The sequence below is a fragment of the Neophocaena asiaeorientalis genome, unplaced genomic scaffold (genome assembly GCF_003031525.2).
Source record: "Neophocaena asiaeorientalis asiaeorientalis breed wild unplaced genomic scaffold, Neophocaena_asiaeorientalis_V1.1 scaffold129, whole genome shotgun sequence".
Lineage (NCBI taxonomy): Eukaryota > Metazoa > Chordata > Mammalia > Artiodactyla > Phocoenidae > Neophocaena > Neophocaena asiaeorientalis.
This window is the reverse complement of record NW_020172446.1, coordinates 4,325,045-4,344,941: the sequence shown is the minus strand read 5'-3', so window position 1 is coordinate 4,344,941 and position 19,897 is coordinate 4,325,045. Positions and strand designations below refer to the sequence as shown.

Here is a 19,897-nt window from a genome sequence, read left to right as displayed (position 1 = left end):
GTTAGAAGGGGTTGTAAACTCAAAGTTTAAACTAGTCTCACCACATCTCCTTTTTTTTTTTTGCGGTACGCGGGCCTCTCACTGTTGTGGCCCCTCCCATTGCGGAGCACAGGCTCCGGACGCACAGGCTCAGCGGCCATGGCTCACGGGCCCAGCCACTCTGCGGCATGTGGGATCTTCCCGGACCGGGGCACGAACCCGCGGCCCCTGCATCTGCAAGCAGATTCTCAACCACTGCACCACCAGGGAAGCCCCACATCTTTTAATTACCCATAGTATGTTGTATTTGTACCAGTTTGGCACTTAATTATACAGTAACACCAAATATTTTACATCTTCAAAGATTTTTCTTGGTAACTAAAATATTCCTCTTTGAGAATCAAAAGTTTATATTTGTCCAAAGAAGATATGCAAAAGGCCAATAAGCAAATGAAAAGATGTTCAACATCATTAGCCACTAAGGAAATGGAAATCAAAAGCAAAAGAGGTAGCACTTCATACCCATGAGGATGGCTTATCATTTAAAAAAAAGTTAATGAAAAATAACAACTATTGGAATGGATGTGGAGAAAGTAGAACCCCTGTGCATTCAGCCACTGGAAAATAGTTTGCAGTTCCTCAAAGTTAAACAGAGAATTACTGTATGACCCAGCAATTTCACTCCTAGGTATAAACCCATGAGAACTGAGAACAGGTACTTAAAGAAGTACACGTATACACATGTTCACAGCAGCACTAGCACAACAGCCCAAATGTCCATTAACAGATGAACGGATAAATTGTGTATACAATTCTGTATACAACAGAATATTACTCACCCATAAAAAGGAATGAAGTACTAAATGTGGATGAACCTCCAAAACATTATGTTAGTGAAAGAAGTTAGATGCATACGTTCTATGATTCAATTTATATGAAATACTGAGAATAGGTAAATCTACAAAGACAGAACACAGACTGGTGGTTATCAGGAGCAGGAAAAGGGGAAAAGAGGGAGCAACTACTTAATGTGTAAATGGTTTGCTTCTGGGGTAAGTAAAATACTCTGGAACTTAGAAAGAGGTGGTAGTTGCACAATACTTTGAGTGTACTAAACGCCACTTAATTGCTCGCTTTAAAATTATTAATTTAATGTTATGTGAATTTCATCTCAATTTTTTAAAAGTTTGTTTTAACCATCTGGGACAGAAACATTTCCTAACTGTATTAGAATCTTCCATACAGTCTTGTTTCTCTTTTTTTAAAGAAAAGCACACTGAACATAATATTTTCCTGTTGACTCAGAATCATCACTGTGAATAACAATGACTATATGAGTAAGCGTCTTATGTCTTAATTATCTCTGAGCCTCAGGCGTCTCATCTGTGAAATGTCATATTTTGGCTAGATCACAGGATATTTAACAGTTCTAGAGCCACAGATACCTGTGAAAATCCAATTAAGCTACAGATTATCACCATAGAAAAATGCACGTGTGCACATATATACATGGCAAATTACATACAATCTCAGGAAGTTCAGACCTACTGAACTCACAAAGGCAATTCCCATGGGTTCAGCATTAAGGAGGGGGTAAGAATAACCTAATTAGATTATCTCTATGATCCTTTCAGTTCTAAATTTCACATTCTACTGCAGTCTAATACACTGGAATAGCCTCAAGATCTACATAGATTCATGAAGATGTGCTTTTTACTTTGTGTAGTTGTTTTTTGGGTTTCTTTTTGAAGATGTTGGGGGTAGGAGTTTATTAATTAATGTATTTATTTTTGCTGTGTTGCATCTTCGTTTCTGTGCAAGGGCTTTCTCTAGTTGTGGCCAGTGGAGGCCTCTCTTCATCCCGGTACACAGGCCTCTCACTATCGCAGCCTCTCTTTTGCGGAGCACAGGCTCCAGACGCGCAGGCTCAGTAGTTGTGGCTCACGGGCCTAGCTGCTCCGCTGCATGTGGGATCCTCCCAGACCAGAGCTCGAACCCGTGTCCCCTGCATTAGCAGGCAGATTCTCAACCACTGCGCCACCAGGGAAGCCCTACTTTGGGTAGTTTTATAAATAGTTGTCCTAGTTCACTGTCAAGCTGTCTACTACAACTGCTAGTTGCTATCCAACACTTAGGAGAACTTAAACTTTAAAAATTCAATTAGATTCTCATCAACAATTAGTCCTATGTATACTATGTTAGGCATCATAAGGGAGAAACAGAAAATAACCACTGTCCCACTAAAGTTGAGACAATTAAGTAACTACAAAAAAGGAGAATATCTCATTAAGTACTAAACTGGGATACTGATAATGAGCCAAAAAGTACTTAGATAAGAACAAGGACAGGGAAAATTCCCTGGCAGTCCAGTGGTTAGGACTGGGGGGGGGAAAAAAAAAAAAAAAAAAAGAACAAGGACAATATAAGCTGGAACAGTTGGGGACAATTTCATGGAACACTTGAATGGACAGGGAGAAAAGGGCAGATGAGATCACAAGGGCATCCAAGGGACATCATGAACACAGGCAGAGCAGATGCAATAAAATCTGTGTGCTGAGCAGTAATGGGAAATAAGACTGCACAGATATGGAGGGGCCAACCACAGATAAGCTTAAAATTAAACAAATAATTATTTGCACCAGCAAGAAAATAAAGACAACCTACAGAACAGGAATAAAATATTTTCGGGCTTCCCTGGTGGCGCAGTGGTTAAGAATCCGCCTGCCAGTGCAGGGGACACAGGTTCGAGCCCCGGTCCGGGAGGATCCCACATGCCGCAGGGCAACTGGGCCTGTGCACACAACTACTGAGCCTGTGTCCTAGAGCCCGCAAGCCACAACTACTGAGCCCGTGCGCCTGGAGCCCGTGCTCCACGACAAGAGAAGCCACCGCAATGAGAAGACCACGTACCACAATGAAGAGCAGCCCCTGCTCGCCGCAACTAGAGAAAGCCGCGTACAGCAACAAAGAACCAAAGTAGCCAAAAATAAATAAAATAAATAAATTTATTAAAACAAAATATTTGCAAATCATATATCTGATAAGGGGTTAATATCCTAAATATATTTTTAAAAACTCGTACAACTCAAGGGCTTCCCTGGTGGTGCAGTGGTTGACAGTCTGCCTGCCGATGCTAAGGGACACGGGTTCGTGCCCCAGTCCGGGAAGATCCCACATGCCGCGGAGCGGCTGGGCCCGAGCCATGGCCGCTGAGCCTGCACATCCGGAGCCTGTGCGCTGCAACAAGAGAGGCCACAACAGTGAGAGGCCCGCGTACCGCAAAAAAAAAAAAAAAAACTCGTACAACTCAAGAGCAAAAAACCATACAATCCAATTTAAACATGGGCAGAGGATATGAACAGACATTTTTCCAAAGAAGACATACAGACGGCCAACAGGTTAATTGCTCAATTAACCTGTTGCAGCAGCTTTTAACCTGTTGGTTAATTGCTTTAACCAACAGGTTAAAAGCTGCTCAACATCACTAATCATCAGGGAAATGGAAATCAAAACCACAATGAAATATCACCTCACATCTGTTAAAATGGCTATTACCCAAATGAAAAGAAATGTGTTGGCAAGGATGTGGAGAAAAGGGAACCCTTGCACACTGTTAGTAGGAATGTAAATTGAGGCAGCCTATGGAAAACTGTACAGAGGTTCTAAAAAATTAAAAAGAGAACTACCATACGATCCAGCAATTCCACTTCTGGGTATTTATCCGAAGAAAATGAAAATACTACAAGATATATGCATCTCCATGTTCACTGCAACATTTACAACAGCCAAGATAACGGAAACAACCTAAGTGTCCATCAATTAATGAATGGATAAAGAAAATGTGCGATACATACATACACACATATATAAAATGGAGTATTATTCAGCCATAAAAAGACAAGAAAATCCTGCCATTTGCAACAACAGGGATGGACCCTAAGTGAAATAAGTCAGACAGAGAAAGACAAATACCATGTGATCTCACTTATATGTGGAATTGGGGTGTGGGGTGGAGCTCTAGATACAGATAATAGATTGGCAGTTGCAAGAGGCAGGGGCTGCGGGTGGATAAAATGGGTGAAGTGGGTCAAAAGGTACAAACTTCCAGTTATAAAACAAATGTCATAAGGATGTAATGTACAGCAGAGTGACTAGTTAATAATATTGTATTGCATACTTGAAAGTTGCTAAGAGAGTAGATGTTAAAAGTTTTCATTACAAGAAAAACGATCTGTAACTATGTATGGTGACAAGTGTTAACTAGAATTACTGCAGTGATGATTTCACAATACATACAGCTATCAAATCATGTTGTACACCTGATACTAGTATGTCAATTACACCTCAATTTAAAAAAGGACAGAGACTTCCCTGGTAGTCCAGTGGTTAAGAATCCGCCTTCCAATGCAGGGGATGCAAGTTCGATCCTTGGTCAGGGAACTAAGATCCCACATGCCACGGGGCAACTAAGCCCATGTACCACAACTACTGAGTCCACACGCCACAACTAGAGAGCCTGCTCGCCATGACAAAAGATCCCGCCTGCCACAACTAAGACCCGATGCAGCCAAATAAATAAATATTTTAAAAAATAAATGAAAAATTAAAAAGGACATATTTGCAAAAATAATCTATGGTAAAGAAGTCAAATCAGATGTGGGAGGAGTGGTTACTGAAGGGAAAGAGACAAGAGGGAAGCTTCTGTAATGTTAGAAACTTTTATAGCTTAGTCTGAGTGGTAGATACATTTGTAAAATTTAATTTGTACACTTTACTGTTTGTATATTTTACCACAATTGAAAAAAAGGACACACAAATAGTTGCCAAATAATACAACAGCTTTATAGCTTTGAACAGGTAGCCAAAGAGTGGTGTGTTAGGAGATAAATCTTACATTAATATGTAAGAGGAACTGAAATGGGAGAGAAAAAGACAGCCTTTTAAGTAACTTAGAATTAAGGTAATCATACTAGCTAACACTGATAGAACACAACATGCCAGGTACTGTTCTAAGAGCTTTACATATAATAACGCACCTGATCTTCTTAACAACGCTATGTGACAGGTATTATTATTATCCCCGTTTTACCGATGATGAAGCCAAGGACCAGGTTAAGTAGTCACATAATGAGAATATCCGTGAAAAAAACCTTTCTTTTTCACCACTCACACTACATATATACCCATGAATATACAACAAAACAAAAATCAAAACAAGCTAAAAAATGGCAATCTCAACCTACCAACAAAAACAGGGACTAAAACAGTGCTTTACCAGGGATGGAGAGCATTCAGCAGCAACATCCCTTTTCCCCATCCTTCAATGTCAGTACCATCTTCTCACCAATTTCAGTCAGCATTTCCACCTGACTATAAACCTCACTCAGCAAGGACTCCATTTGCATAATTACCCTTCTATCCCTTACTCCTAAAATAAGGCTTCAAGAAAAAAAAAAAGCTTCTCACAACACTGTTAAAGATCCCTGGAGTAAGGGCTTCCCTGGTGGCGCAGTGGTTGAGGGTCCGCCTGCCAATGCAGGGGACGCGGGTTCGTGCCCCAGTCCGGGAAGATCCCGCTTGCCGTGGAACGGCTGGGCCCGTGAGCCACGGTCGCTGAGCCTGCGCGTCCGGAGACTGTGCTCCGCAGCGGAAGAGGCCACAACAGTGAGAGGCCCGCGTACCGCAAAAAAAAAAAAAAAAAAAAAAATCCCCGGAAAAGAGAACAAAGGGTTAAACATATTTCAAAGGAAGAAACCCCATGACTTCACAATATGTTGGATGAATATAGGTGAGGAAAGAGATTAAAAGAATCAAAACAGGGCTTCCCTGGTGGCGCAGTGGTTGAGAGTCCGCCTGCCAATGCAGGGGACGTGGGTTCATACCCTGGTCCGGGAAGATCCCACATGCCGTGGAGCGGCTGGGCCCGTGAGCCATGGCCGCTGAGCCTGCGCGTCCGGAGCCTGTGCTCCGCAACGGGAGAGGCCACAACAGTGAGAGGCCCACTTACCGCAAAAAAAAAAAAAAAAAGTCAACAACTGGAAAAGATTCAAGTATCAATCAAGTGAATTAATATATTATGGTATATCCAAACTCAGGAATATTACTAAGGAACAGAAGAAATGAACTGCTGATACATGCAACAAAATGGATAAATATCACAGACATTATGCCAAGAGAAAGAAGCCAAGCACAAAACCACATATTGTGTGATTCCATTTCTATGAAACTCTAGGAAAGACAAATCTAATTCATAGTAACAGAAATCACATCACTGGCTGCCTAAGAATAAGAGTGGAATGAGACTGATTGCTAGGGAATTTTCAGATGAAATAAAAATGTTCTACATCTTCACTAGGTTGATGGTTACAGCCATTGATCTCTACGCTAAAAATGTGTGAATTTTACTGCAAGTAAATTATACCTTGGTAAAGTAAGCTGACTTTTAAAAAAAGTGTTATTAGCATTGAAACAGGTGGGTAAATAAGGGGAACCTTTTGCGAAAGGGGATGAAAAAGATGAGTTCATTTTAGATGTGTTGAACCTGATGTGCCTATAGATATCCAAGAAGTTCAAGACATCTCAGATAGGCAGTTGGGTATACAGGATGGGAATGGGAGAGGCACTGGAAAGAGGAGAGAAAGAAAGAGGAGCAGAGAGAGAAAGAAAAGTATCAACTGCTGAGACATCTACAGTTAGGGGCAGTCAGAAAGAAGAATCAGTAAAATAAAATTTTTAAGAAGGAAGGAGATGGTAAATAGTCTTAAGTATTACAAAGAAGCAGAGGGCATAAAGGACCACACATGAATTTATTCTTGTGAATTCTAAACCTGTCTTTTATGAACATTTTTTTTTCTAACACTGAACACAGTGTTTTGCAAACAGAGAGTCTCCCTTTCTGAGAGTCAAAGTCCTGCTCCCTGAAAATCTACCTAATAAACAAATTGATGTTTTAGGCACTTGAGATATTAAAAAAGAAAACAGGGTCAGGAGGACTGATGTCACAAGTAGATTTATGGTCTTAGAAACTTTTTTTCATGTGTTTTTGGACACACTAAATGACTAAGAGAATACTAATAACATTTATATATCCAATATTAGCTATGCACACACCATACAGTTAATTTGCTATGTATTTTTCTTTTTTCTCTTTTTTTTTTTTTTTGGCTGCACCTCATGGTACGTGGGATCTTAGTTCCCCGAGCAGGAATGGAATCCACACCCCCTGCAGTGGAACCTCAGAGTCTTAACCACTGGACGGCGAGGAAAGTCCCATCTTTTTGTACCTTCTGAATTTTATATCATGTATTGTTATAACTTATTCTAAACAATTTAACTTTTTTCCATTATTTGAGGACTTTAAAAATTTTAAGGCAAAAGTTGATTTTCCAAAGGCCAACCATGGTCCAAGGATGCAAGGACAGCTTGGATGATGGAAATGCTTTGACTAACTTATTTTTCACAGACCTTGCCCACTACAGAGAGCTTTAGCTCTGCCCATTAACTTCATGTTGAAGTACTGTCAGCCTCTCAAAAATAAGCCCTTTCCTTCTAATGGAGGTAAGAAGACAGTTTTACAGATCAGATTTACTTGTTTCCTTTAATCTTTCCTAAGGTTTTCTTACAAAAATCCCTACTCCTGACTCAGCCTTCTACTTGAATTTTCTATTCCCAACAGCCAGACTCCCTCTTATTCTAATTACCAACATCCCCATGACTAGCAATTCACATACCTGAAAGGAAATTCTCACTAAGGGTAGTAATAGAGAGATAAATCACATACACTAGAATTTCAAGTACAAAGAACTGACCAAAGATTCTCACACTCAAAAAATTAGACGAGGGCTTCCCTGGTGGCACAGTGATTAAAAATCTGCCTGCCAATGCAGGAGACACGGGTTCGAGCCGTGGTCTGGGAAGATGCCACGTGCCGCGGAGAAACTAACCCTGTGCACCACAACTACTGAGCCTGTGGTCTAGAGCCTTCGAGCCACAGCTACTGAAGCCCGCGAGCCTAGAGCCCATGCTCCGCAACAAGAGAAGCCACCGCAATAAGAGAAGCCACTGCAATAAGAGAAGTCACTGCAATGAGAAGCCCATGCACTGCGACAAAGAGCGGCCCCCGATCGCCGCAACAAAGACCCAAAGCAGCCAAAAATAAATAAATAAAATTTTATTTTAAATTTAATTTATTAAAAAAAAATTAGAGAACAAGTTAAGTAGAGCAATATAGGCAGGAATCAGACAGAAGGCGGTAAAAAACAGAATAAATGAATAACAAACAGCAGCTTCTAATCTGTGAATCTTTACAATGCAATTAAATAGTCTACACTTGTGAAATTTCAGAAAAATCTTGGAGGACAAAATGTTATTTACAAGAACAATACCACTGTTAATTCATTTAAGCCTAATTAACAACAAGTCGAATTAACAATATTTGATTGATTATTCAATCAAAGAGGTTTTGGGTTTTTTCCCTCCTTCTACCCTACTGCCAAGAAGGTTCTACTCAACCAAATAGAGTACAACTAGCTCAGGCTTTACATACACTCCTGGCTATGTGATCTTAAGTTATTTAACCTCATGAGCATCAGTTTCCCCTCTATAAAATGCAACTGCCATCTACCTTCCAGGGATGTTGTAAAAAATTGAAATGAAAAATATATCTTAAAATACATAAATAGTACCTGGCACACAGTAAATGCTCAATAAATGGTGGCTCTTGTTACTACTAAAATTCTTACCATAAATTTCAATATTATTCACTTTTTAACTGACTAAATAAGCTGTAAATCAAAACGACATATATTTACCATAGCTGAAATATTTCAGTTCTCCCCTTCTGGACATACTGCACTTTCTTACCCTCTCTGTGAAATCTCTTAAGACCATATGACTTGCTTTGGCCAATGAACAATAAGCCAAAACGACATGACCCTCTTCTAGGTAGACACTTTAAGAGCCAATAAGTTATTAGCAACAGTCTCCTTCCCATTGCCACGGAGATCATGGAACCATGTGATGGAGCCTCCATCAGTCTGAGACCCTACATAGTGAGAACAAACAGAATCCCCCACAAACCCACACTACACATACATCATGTCAAGCAAAAAATGTTTGTCCTGTTAAAAGTCACTGAAATCTTTGAACTGCTTGTTACCAAGAGTCATTCTCAACATATCCTGTCCCTTACCTCTAGTAAACCCTTGATTCCATCAATATTTCCACCTTAGTCTCTCTAAAATCCATCATGTCAGCTCAACTCCTTATTTAGACTTCTCGAATAACCTTATAACCAAACTCCCTACGTGTAATTTTTGCCCATCTATTCTCCACAACTCCAGAGTAATCTTTTTAAAACATAAATCTGATGATACCACACCTCTGCTTTTATATGATTTTCACATCAAACAGGAGCACAGCAATGGCCCTTCAAGAAATGTAAGAGATGGGGCTTCCCTGGTGGCGCAGTGGTTGAGACTCTGCCTGCCGATGCGGGGGACACGGGTTCGTGCCCCGGTCCGGGAGGATCCCGCGTGCCGCGGAATGGCTGGGCCCGTGAGCCATAAAAAAAAAAAAAAAAAAAAAAAAAAAAAAAAAAAAAAAAAAAGAAATGTAAGAGATGCTAGAAATGTTCCATATGTTGTTGTGCACGGTGGCTACATGAGGATATACATCTGCAAAAATTCAACAAGCTTACACTTAATATTTATACACTTTGCTGCATTAATTATGCCTCAATTAAACAGTTAAAAAGATATGGCCCCCAGAGGGCAGACAGCAGAAGCAAGAAGAATTACAATCCTGCAGCCTGTGGAACAAAAACCACATTCACAGAAAGATAGACAATAGAATGTTACAAGAGACAAGGAAGGACACTACATAATGATCAAGGGATCAATCCAAGAAGAAGATATAACAATTATAAATATATATGCACACAACACAGGAGCACCTCAACACATAAGGCAACTGCTAAACAGCTACAAAAGAGAAAATCGACGGTAACACAATAATAGTGGGGGACTTTAACACCTCATTTACACCAATGGACAGATCATCCAAAATGAAAATAAATAAGGAAACAGAAGCTTTAAATGACACAATAGACCAGATAGATTTAACTGATGTTCATAGGACATTCCATCCAGAAACAGCAGATTACACTTTCTTCTCAAGTGCGCATGGAACATTCTCCAGGATCAAAAAATACCTAGAGACAAATGACAATGAAAATACGATGATCCAAAACCTATGAGATGCAACAAAAGCAGTTCTAAGAGGGAAGTTTATAGCTATACAAGCCTACCTCAAGAAACAAGAAAAATCTCAAATAAACAATCTAACCTTACACCTAAAGGAACTAGACAAAGAAGAACAAGCAAAACCCAAACTTAGCAGAAGGAAAGAAATCATGACGATCAGAGCAGAAATGAATGAAACAGAAACAAAGAAAACAATAGCAAGGATCAATAAAACTAAAAGCTGGTTTCATACACAAAAATAAACTCAAAATGGATTAGAGACCTAAATGTAAGACCAGACTCTATAAAACTCTTAGAGGAAAACATAGGAAGAACACTCTTTGACACAGATCACAGCAAGATCTTTTTTGATCCACCTCCTAGAGTTATGGAAATAAAAACAAAAGTAAACAAATGGGACCTAATAAAACTTAAAAGCTTTTGCACAGCAAAGGAAACCATAAGACGAAAAGACAACCCTCAATATGGGAGAAAATATTTGCAAATGAAATCAACAGACAAAGGATTAACCTCCAAAATATATAAACAGCTCATGCAGCTCAATATTAAAGAGACAAACAACCCAATCCAGAAATGGGCAGAAGACCTAAATAGACATTTCTCCAAAGAAGATATACAGATGGCCAAGAAGCACATGAAAAGCTGCTCAACATCACTAATTATTAGAGAAATGCAAATCAAAACTACGAGGTATCACCTCACACCAGTTGGAATGGGCATCTACAGAAAATCTACAAACAACAAATCCTGGAGAGGGTGTGGAGAAAAGGGAACCCACTTGCACTGTTGGTGGGAGTGTAAATTGATACAGCCACTATGGAGAACAGTATGGAGGTTCCTTAAAAAACTGAAAATTGAATTACCATATGATCCAATCCCACTCCTGGGCATATAGCCAGAGAAAACCATAATTCAAAAAGACACATGCACCCCAATGTTCATTGCAGCACTATTTACAATAGCCAGGTCATGGAAGCAACCTAAATGCCCATGAACAGATGAATGGATAAAGAAGATGTGGTACATATATACAATGGAATATTACTCAGCCATAAATAAGAATGAAATTGGGTCATCTATAAAACTGATGAGGACCTGCTGTATAAAAAAATAAATAAAATAAAATTAAAAAAAAAAAGATATGGCCCCAAAGTAGTTTTTCAGCTTCATTTTACTGAATTTCCATCCCAAACCACATAAATAGCCTATAGCCACAAACTATTACTAATTACATTCATAGACATTGATCTTTCATGCTCTCAGGTATATAATTCCACTCTTACTTTTCTTCAAGACCCATATAAAACTGCATTCCCTTAGGGGTCATTCCACCTTGACTTTATTTCACTTGTCTGATGACAGTTCTTTGTACCTTAGTATTCACTACACCAGTGAGTCTCAATAAGAGGTGATTTTACTCCCCAGGGGACTTTTGCCAATGTCTGGAGACATTTTTAATTGTCACAACTGGGGAGAGGGAGTGCTTCTGGCATCTAATGGGTAAAGGCCAGGAATGCTTCAAAATATCTAATAATACACAGCACAAATCCACACAACAATAAATTATCCTACCTAAAATGTCAACACTGTCATGTTTTCGAAACTTTGCATTGCATTATTGTATGATATATTTATTTGCAAGTCCATATCCCTGTTCAACTGAAAAAACAGGAGAGATTAAATCGTACTCATTTCTGTATCCCAGCACAGTACCTAGCAAATAGCAGTCCAAAATGTATAATAAATAGATGTGTCATCACTGAACCTATTTTGATAAGTACAGTGCCTAGAATGCAGCACTCAAAAGATACATAAGTACATGTGTTATGACTGAATCTTATTTTGATACTAAAGCTATGTAGATAATGGTTAAACTGGTAGTCTTTAAATTCAAATTCCATCAATCACTATTTTGATTTGGTGTTTTCATAGTACATACCGACAGATCATAAATTATAACCTATGTATCTCAAAGTGTTAAACTGAAATTGATTTCTATATTAAGCTTAAACCAAATATGAGTAAACCAAATAGCTTAATAACTATGCTTCAAAAGGATTTAACAAAGAACACTTTTTCAAAAAAAAAAAAAGTTATAATCTCATATCACAATGCCACCTGAATGAGATAAAGGAGAATAATAGATACTAAAATTTGGGATACCATTTCACCTAATATTAATCCAATATAATTCATGTTAAAAAAAAACAGAATGGTGGTGTACCTTAATATATTAATTGTCAAAAACAATTAGACAGTTTTTGTATTATTTAATACACATTTCGTACGTCAAAAGCAGAACCATTATATTGTCAATGACTAGATTTACCACCTCAAAGATAATCATAAAACGCATTTTCGATGTTTGCTTACTGTATCTATTTCACCATTCCTCCCCTAATATATTCCATGCCATCTCCAGGAAGGTTGAAAGAAAATGTGTATTTACAAGACTCTTAAATTAACCAGATGTCTTGTTAAATTTAGTTGTTTAGAGTAGACAGACTGTAAAATGTTAGGAGACTAAGTCTCCAACTTAAATTTTTGAGAGAATGATATATTATTAATACATCTACATTTCAAATCTGATAAATAAAAATGAAAGTTCTTTATTTGATTCCTATTTAAAGTTCTCAGAACATTTAACTTCCAACATAGGTTCATTCTTGTTGACTGAAAAAAACAATTGCAAAAAAATTACATTTGGTCTTCCTTAAAGACACAAAATCTAATTCACTTCTGATACTGAAACTACTAAATGCAAAAAGAAAACAAAAAACAAATTTTAAAAAGCCCACCACCCTTATCATTTATTTGATTCTCAAATAATAAACAACACATATTTCACATGTATTCAACCAGAGAAAGAAAAAAATTCATTTGGTAACAATGCATTATTTAGGATTTTGGTATAACATCATTTACTACAGGAATAAACTCTCTTGTGAAACTTATTCTTCTAATTTATCAAATTATCTAATACATATTACAAAACAAAATTCGTGGATCAATATTTTTGTTTTTCCCTAAAACCATGCTATTATTGAAGGCAGTGGACCTCTCCAACCAGTTTACCATACATTTGTATGCATATGCATAATCAGTTCAATCAAAATGCCACATAAACAAAGAAATATCCAAATTCTATACTTTCTATTGCTAGCATTCAAGTTTCTCTACTACAGAACATTTCTTTCCTAAACAGAAAAATTTCCCATCTTTTCCTTAAAATCTTTTTACTCTTGATTTAAGTTTTATGGCATTATTTCATAGAACTGAACTTTCACACATAATACACAAAAATATTTTGTCAGTATCTAAACCAAAGATAAAAGGATCTTTTCATTACGGTATTTTCAAATTACTTGTGCTTTTCTGGGTAATGGAAAAATTATCATCAGTAACAAGCACATATGTCAAAGTAAAGAATCTGAGAGTGAGCACATTATACTGCGCCCCCAGGACTCAAAACCCTTGAATTGTAAGAAACAAAACCAACTGAAATACTGTACTCCAATAATGTGATGTTCCCTATAAAAAACATCACAATCATCATCTACCATTTACACAGCATGAGCTTCCTTAACCGCAGTATATTAAATACTGTAACACATACTATACAGAGTGCAACAGTGAAGAGTAAAGTTTCCTTATCAAGTACCATTATAGGTTAATAAGTAATTTTAGTCTTTCCAATCAAAAATATGGATGCTTTTGGCAAAGAGACAAGTTTTCCAATTTTGAGTGACACTGAATTCCCAAGTGTAAAAAAGGAAAAACCTTGACCTTGTTTAGTAATGCTGTTCATCAACTTTTTCTAAAACCTTTCTCTGCTTCAGTGGAAACAAACTGGAAAAAATCAATCCAAAATACAAACTAGAGACTCGTAACTACCACCATAAGTGAACTAAAAACATCAACCAAAATATAAGGATATCATTAGATGTAATGCACTGAAGCACACTGAAATTTTTTAAAAATACTTAATAGGGCGGCGCAGTGGTTGAGAGTCTGCCTGCCGATGCAGGAGACACGGGTTCATGCCCCAGTCCGGGAAGATCCCACATGCTGCGGAGCGGCTGGGCCCGTGAGCCGTGGCCGCTGAGCCTGCGTGTCCGGAGCATGTGCTCCGCAACAGGAGAGGCCACAACAGTGAGAGGCCCGCGTACCGCAAAAAAACAAACAAACAAACGTATATATAGTGCAATTAATAGTTTAAAATTAAATCTATATATGACTCAAATAAAAATAAAAGATATTTTCTTATTATGCTCCAAATAAAGTTTTCTTTTTAAAAATAAATCCTGCAATTCATGAGAAATTGCCCTCACATACATAAGACGTGACATTAGAGCATGTGATAACGTGCTCCCCAATATAAAAACCTCAGAAGTTATCATCATACCCAAAACTGCTGGTATCCTGCCCAGGACCTATCAGTACCCCAACAAGCTTTGAGACCTAGGAAAGGTAAATATGTGCAACATAACAAACAAATAGACTAGAGACTAGAATCAGGAGAGATTGAAAGGAGAATTGTTGAAAGAAAAAGAAAAAACAAGCATATTCATACTTCAGAAATATGCAGTTAGAAGTAAAAAGCATGAGTTCAAAAAGAAACTTCAAAAAAATTTATCTGTGTACCCAGAACACATAAAAATAAAGCCAAAAAAAGTTTCCCATTACAATGCTCACCCTTACTTACACAACACACTCTGGTTATTTCCCATTATTTTTTATTTAAAAAAATTGGTGTTGTGACCCAGTAAATTGAACTGACAAGTCACTAATGGGTCACAACCTGAAGTTTGAAAAGCACTGGCTTAGAGGAACTGACAACCACAGGAAGATCCTTGCTTTCCTCTGAATATCTGGTTTGAGAAAACTATTTAGGAAGTGGAAAAAGTGAGAAGACAGAATTCCTCCAGGGCAGGGACCAAACCTTACTGACATGTAATCATCACTTAACATTTGCTGAATTAATATATTGTGGAATATAAAGCACTTTCAAGATGAGACATACCTACAAAACATACCTAAAAAAGAGGCTTAGGAGAACATGAGTACTTTGGATTCCCTCAAAGCCAGGGATGGTGAAAAGAGTTCCAGGAAGTAGAAGTATGATACCAAAAGACTTAAATAAACAAATGAAGTACCAAAGGGGAAGGAAATTTTGTTCTTTAGGACAGGTTTTACATCCAGCAAAGGAAAAAGAAAATCTCTTATAGAACTACATAGTAGTCCATCTCAGGTACAAAAAAGTTTGTAAGCTATCCTTGGTTAGAAATTCAAACCATTTCTTTAAAAAATATACGTTGAGCTGCAAATGTATAAATCCAACTTCAAATCAAAATTATGGAATGTAATTCATTCTTAAATATTAGACTATTTTCATTTGTAAACATTTATTAAGTGGCTAATATGTGACAGCCAACAACTTATTGGGTGCTTACTATGTGTCAAGCAATACATTAGGTACTTAACAAGGGTTATCCCATTTAAACCTAGCAACCTTATAAAGTAGGTATTATTTTCATTTTACAGACAGGGAAAGTGAGGCTTAAAAATGTTACATAAAGAAGTTACACAGCTAATAAATGGTAAAATTAAGATATATTAAGTGACAGTTGTATTATTGGTGGCTGCAGATCCAAATATTTTGTTCCATTCCAGTATCTGTTGATGTTTTTCTCAGAAACTAAACTTTGCATGTCTTTCTAAATGAAGTAATTCATCTACTTCTGAATCTGCACAACATAATCATATTGAATAATTTTATCAAAAAGAAAATTCAGCCCCTTCTCAGCTTTAAAGATAAGTTAGAGGCCAATTAAATGTAGTTATGCTTTTATAACAATGTCACTGCTACTGGCATTTTTAACAGGCTATATATTAATTATGCGAAGTACCTAGTAATCTGTACTTTTATTAACTTTATTTACATGCCACGTAAATTTTTTATATTGTGAAAAACCTTTCCACCTTTTATGGGCCGCTTAATTTTGTCACTAGTTAAGAAAATGCAGCCTTAAACTGTATTTCAGAACAAAAAGTCTGCTTCTAGCACAAACAGAAGAGACTGATATAGAAATAATTGTTACCAAATGTTAAAAGAACATCCCAATTGAAAGTAATTGTTTCTAGCCCCTCCACACAACATTTAAATTCATGTGGATTTCTTAAAAAGGTATGAAACACTTTAATGATATTAAATATCAATTTTTATCATTAAAATTAAAATATTTTCATCCAATATAATGGAATGAATAGAGGTTTGTATCTTTTACACTTACATTTTTAGAATTTGAAATCTTGAAGAATATAAAAAAATAATCCAGCCATGAACAAGTACAGAAACCTAAAGGCAGACGAACATACGTTGGCACTCTGCTTAATGGAACATTCTCAATTTTATGCAAGACTTAACTACAGAATTGACACTTTTTAGAAGAGATGCATTCATATATGATCCTGAACTGAATAGCAGCCCTTAACTTATACATAGAAAAAAGCTCCTAATTTCTAAAAGGTTAAATCAGTATGAGTACAATTATTACAACAGACTACTGATAACCAAAGAGATATACAGAGAAGAAATAAAATGATTTTAATATACAGAGCAGTCAAATGAAAAAGAATTTATTAATTTGAATAACAGATTAATCTCAAATCTAATTTCAATGCCAACAGTTGGCCCCCTAGATAACTTCTGGATTTACTAAGGATTCATATCTACTAAGTACCAGCAAATTCTTAAAATAAATTACACTTTTTATGGTTAGTTAAGAGTATTCAGTCCTAGTATTCTGTAAGTAATCAGTTTCTTTCTTACTACCGGGATGGCATCACAGCATGGGACCAAATATCATGTATATACCTTGATATAAAGAAAACTTGTTTTATATTAACATGGTCAGTTAACTGCCACATCTACAGTTCTCCCAAAATATATATTACAGAAAATACAATAATTATTTTCTATTCAATTCACTCATACTTTTGGTCCTGTATATTGCTGTATTTCTTTAAAACCTCTCAGTTTAAATCTGTTTGAGAAACTATCCTTTAATTTGGAAGGAAATTTAGTTACTGTCAAGATAATCCTAGACTATACAAAGCTTTTAAACCCAACTGATTCTTAGAAATTCTTCCATCTATAAAACATGAGAATTATAACCAAATTAACAAATCAGGTATCAGAATGCCAAAAATTAAGTCACTAAGAGGGAATTCAGAGAATCAGTTGTGAAAGAACAGGAAGTGATGTACACTGCCATTTTGTAGATAACTAGAAACCCAAGAGGTACCATATAATCTGGAATCAATTAACTCAGACTAACAGCTCTTAGTTTCTCTTTCTGACAGGGGCACCAGAACTCACCTTGCAATAAACCCGCAGACAGTTTTTCCTTAATAATGAATTTATCTGATTGGTCATGAACATAGTTTTACCACCTTTAACAGAATTCCTACCAACTATTGAAAAGGGTTTCTTCATAGTTGTTCTAAAGAGTACCTCTTAGTTCTAGTATGCTGATATATAGCAAGTAGTTTACCTATATCCAGTGTACATCCTTAAGTTTTGTAGCCCTTATTGATAAATCCCCTGTGCCTTCACCTTTCGAAGACAAAAACAGTCACTTTTTACTGAGCAGTATGCTTGGGTTTATACATGCTAGTATATATGAATTAATTACCAACAAGCCATAACACAGGAATTAGACTTTACCTCACAATTTGCCAAAGAGGGGAAAACTACACACCACAACATGCAGCTTTGTGCCATGAAATAAAGATTCAAATGAGAAGTGCTGTTTAAGTTAAAATGAGTTCAGATAAAAATCAAAAGAGAATAAAGTAAGGAGAATTCCATTTGCTGAGGAAAAATAATAAAAACTGATTTAACATACCATTAATGTGTCTCCCTATATTAAAATCATGAAATAAGATGACAGAAACTAAATTAATGCTTAACACCACTACTACTAACATCTTTAAATACCTGTCTTAAAACAGGTTTCAAAATGCAACAAACACCAAAAAAGCTCTGATGGACAATGTAATATTCAGATGGCATTTGGAAGTATTTAAAAACAAGTCACCCACTAAGTAAAGCTTAAACACCAAATACAACTTGCTAGTAAAATGTCAAGACAAGATCTCTGTAGTTAGTTTAGTCACCTTCATCACTTTGTATAAAAGTTATTTAATTATATGAATATTCATGTACGGAACATTTTGAAATCACTTCATCAGTAACTCTAAATACTTAAAGAAAAAAGTATCAACTGCAGATTTCAAGACTACTCTTTGGTCACAAGAACTTGGCAACACACTTACAGAATGTTAATTTTTTTTTTAATTTATTTCTACTCTACTAAACAAAACCAACAAGTACTACTGTAAACCAGACAAGATGATTTGTTTTAAACAAATGTGACATGAAGCAAAAGAAGTGGAAAAACGACTTACTGACTACAGAATACAGATCCTATCACAGTATCATTAGGCAAATTAATCTTTACTAATTTTTATTACATTAAGAAACAAGGCATTTTCAACAGAAAGGTTTGTAACCTAATCATTTTCGGAAAATTCCGATTTCAATGTATACAAAATAGTATTAACCCTAAAAATTCACAGCTCAGGGAGAAGGAATGTCCATCAGACAGCCTGTCTGTATGCAATAATCTTTAATAATTCTTCAAGAACTACAAAAGTCATAGGAAGAAAAAAAAAAGAGGGAAATGAGGGAGTACAAAATTATTTTATTTTAATCCTAACGAAAACCCAATATGCTCACACACAAAAAAAGTCAACCCAGTGTTTTGAAAAGAGAGACATCAAAACTGTTCTAACACGGTAGGGTCTCTCTTGAGAGGCCGTAGCCCCTCAAAAGTAACAGACATACTTCCCAGGGACAGATCTCAGGGGAAGAGTATTAAACCAGTACCGTTATCGATTTAAAACCAAAGGAAAAGGGGTAACCTTTCTAAGGGAAGCGCCATTACTTCCCTCTCTTGCTCCCCCTCCCTTCAGTGTATACACGGGCCTGTGTATGAAGAAACTGCCTTGGACTTCTGCAGCACTGCAGTAGACTAAAGAATGGGGAAGGGCTGGGGGAAAGAAACGCTTCCATCACCCCTAGAGAAGAGGGGTATAGACTTCCCGAGCGAGGAGGGAGGGTGGGAATCCACCCAGTAGACTACCCAGAGCGATCTCCCTTCCCAAGAATTCACAGACACTACAAAGGAGGAGAGGGAGGAGCAGAGGAATCAGAAGGGAAAGGGACCTCGCGCCTTTAAATCGGGGTGCACATCAACCCAGTCTCCCTAGGAGGGCCACACCTTCCTCGAGACATCCTCTTCTACCACCCCTTCCGGTAACCCTCAGGAAAGAGGAATGTAATTGCTCTTGCCCCTCAAAACGGGAGGGCGCCCAGCTCACCAGCTTCTTCACCCCACCCACAGAATCACAGACCCTCCTTGTCTCCCTCCCCCACCCCACCCCCACATCCCTTCTTCCGCGCAGCGGCCAAAGTGGGCCGAATTTCCCCGCCCCCTCCATGTCTCCCTTTCCCAAGGCAGAGGTGCCCTTACCCTTTCGCCGACAGGTCTGGGGCGGAGTAGGCAGCCACAGCCCCCTGCAGCGCTTGG

General features: G+C 37.4%; 1 protein-coding gene across 4 annotated transcripts in view; it reads right to left on the bottom strand.

The window, feature by feature from the left end:
• TAOK1 (TAO kinase 1) overlaps window positions 1-19,897 on the bottom strand; it is a 145,748-nt gene extending 125,851 nt beyond the window's left edge. For all 4 annotated transcript variants that reach the window (XR_003001765.1, XR_003001766.1, XM_024734691.1 and 1 more), the window contains exon 1: window positions 19,841-19,897. The gene's annotated coding sequence lies outside the window, so the exon portion shown is untranslated. The remainder of the gene's footprint in view (window positions 1-19,840) is intronic.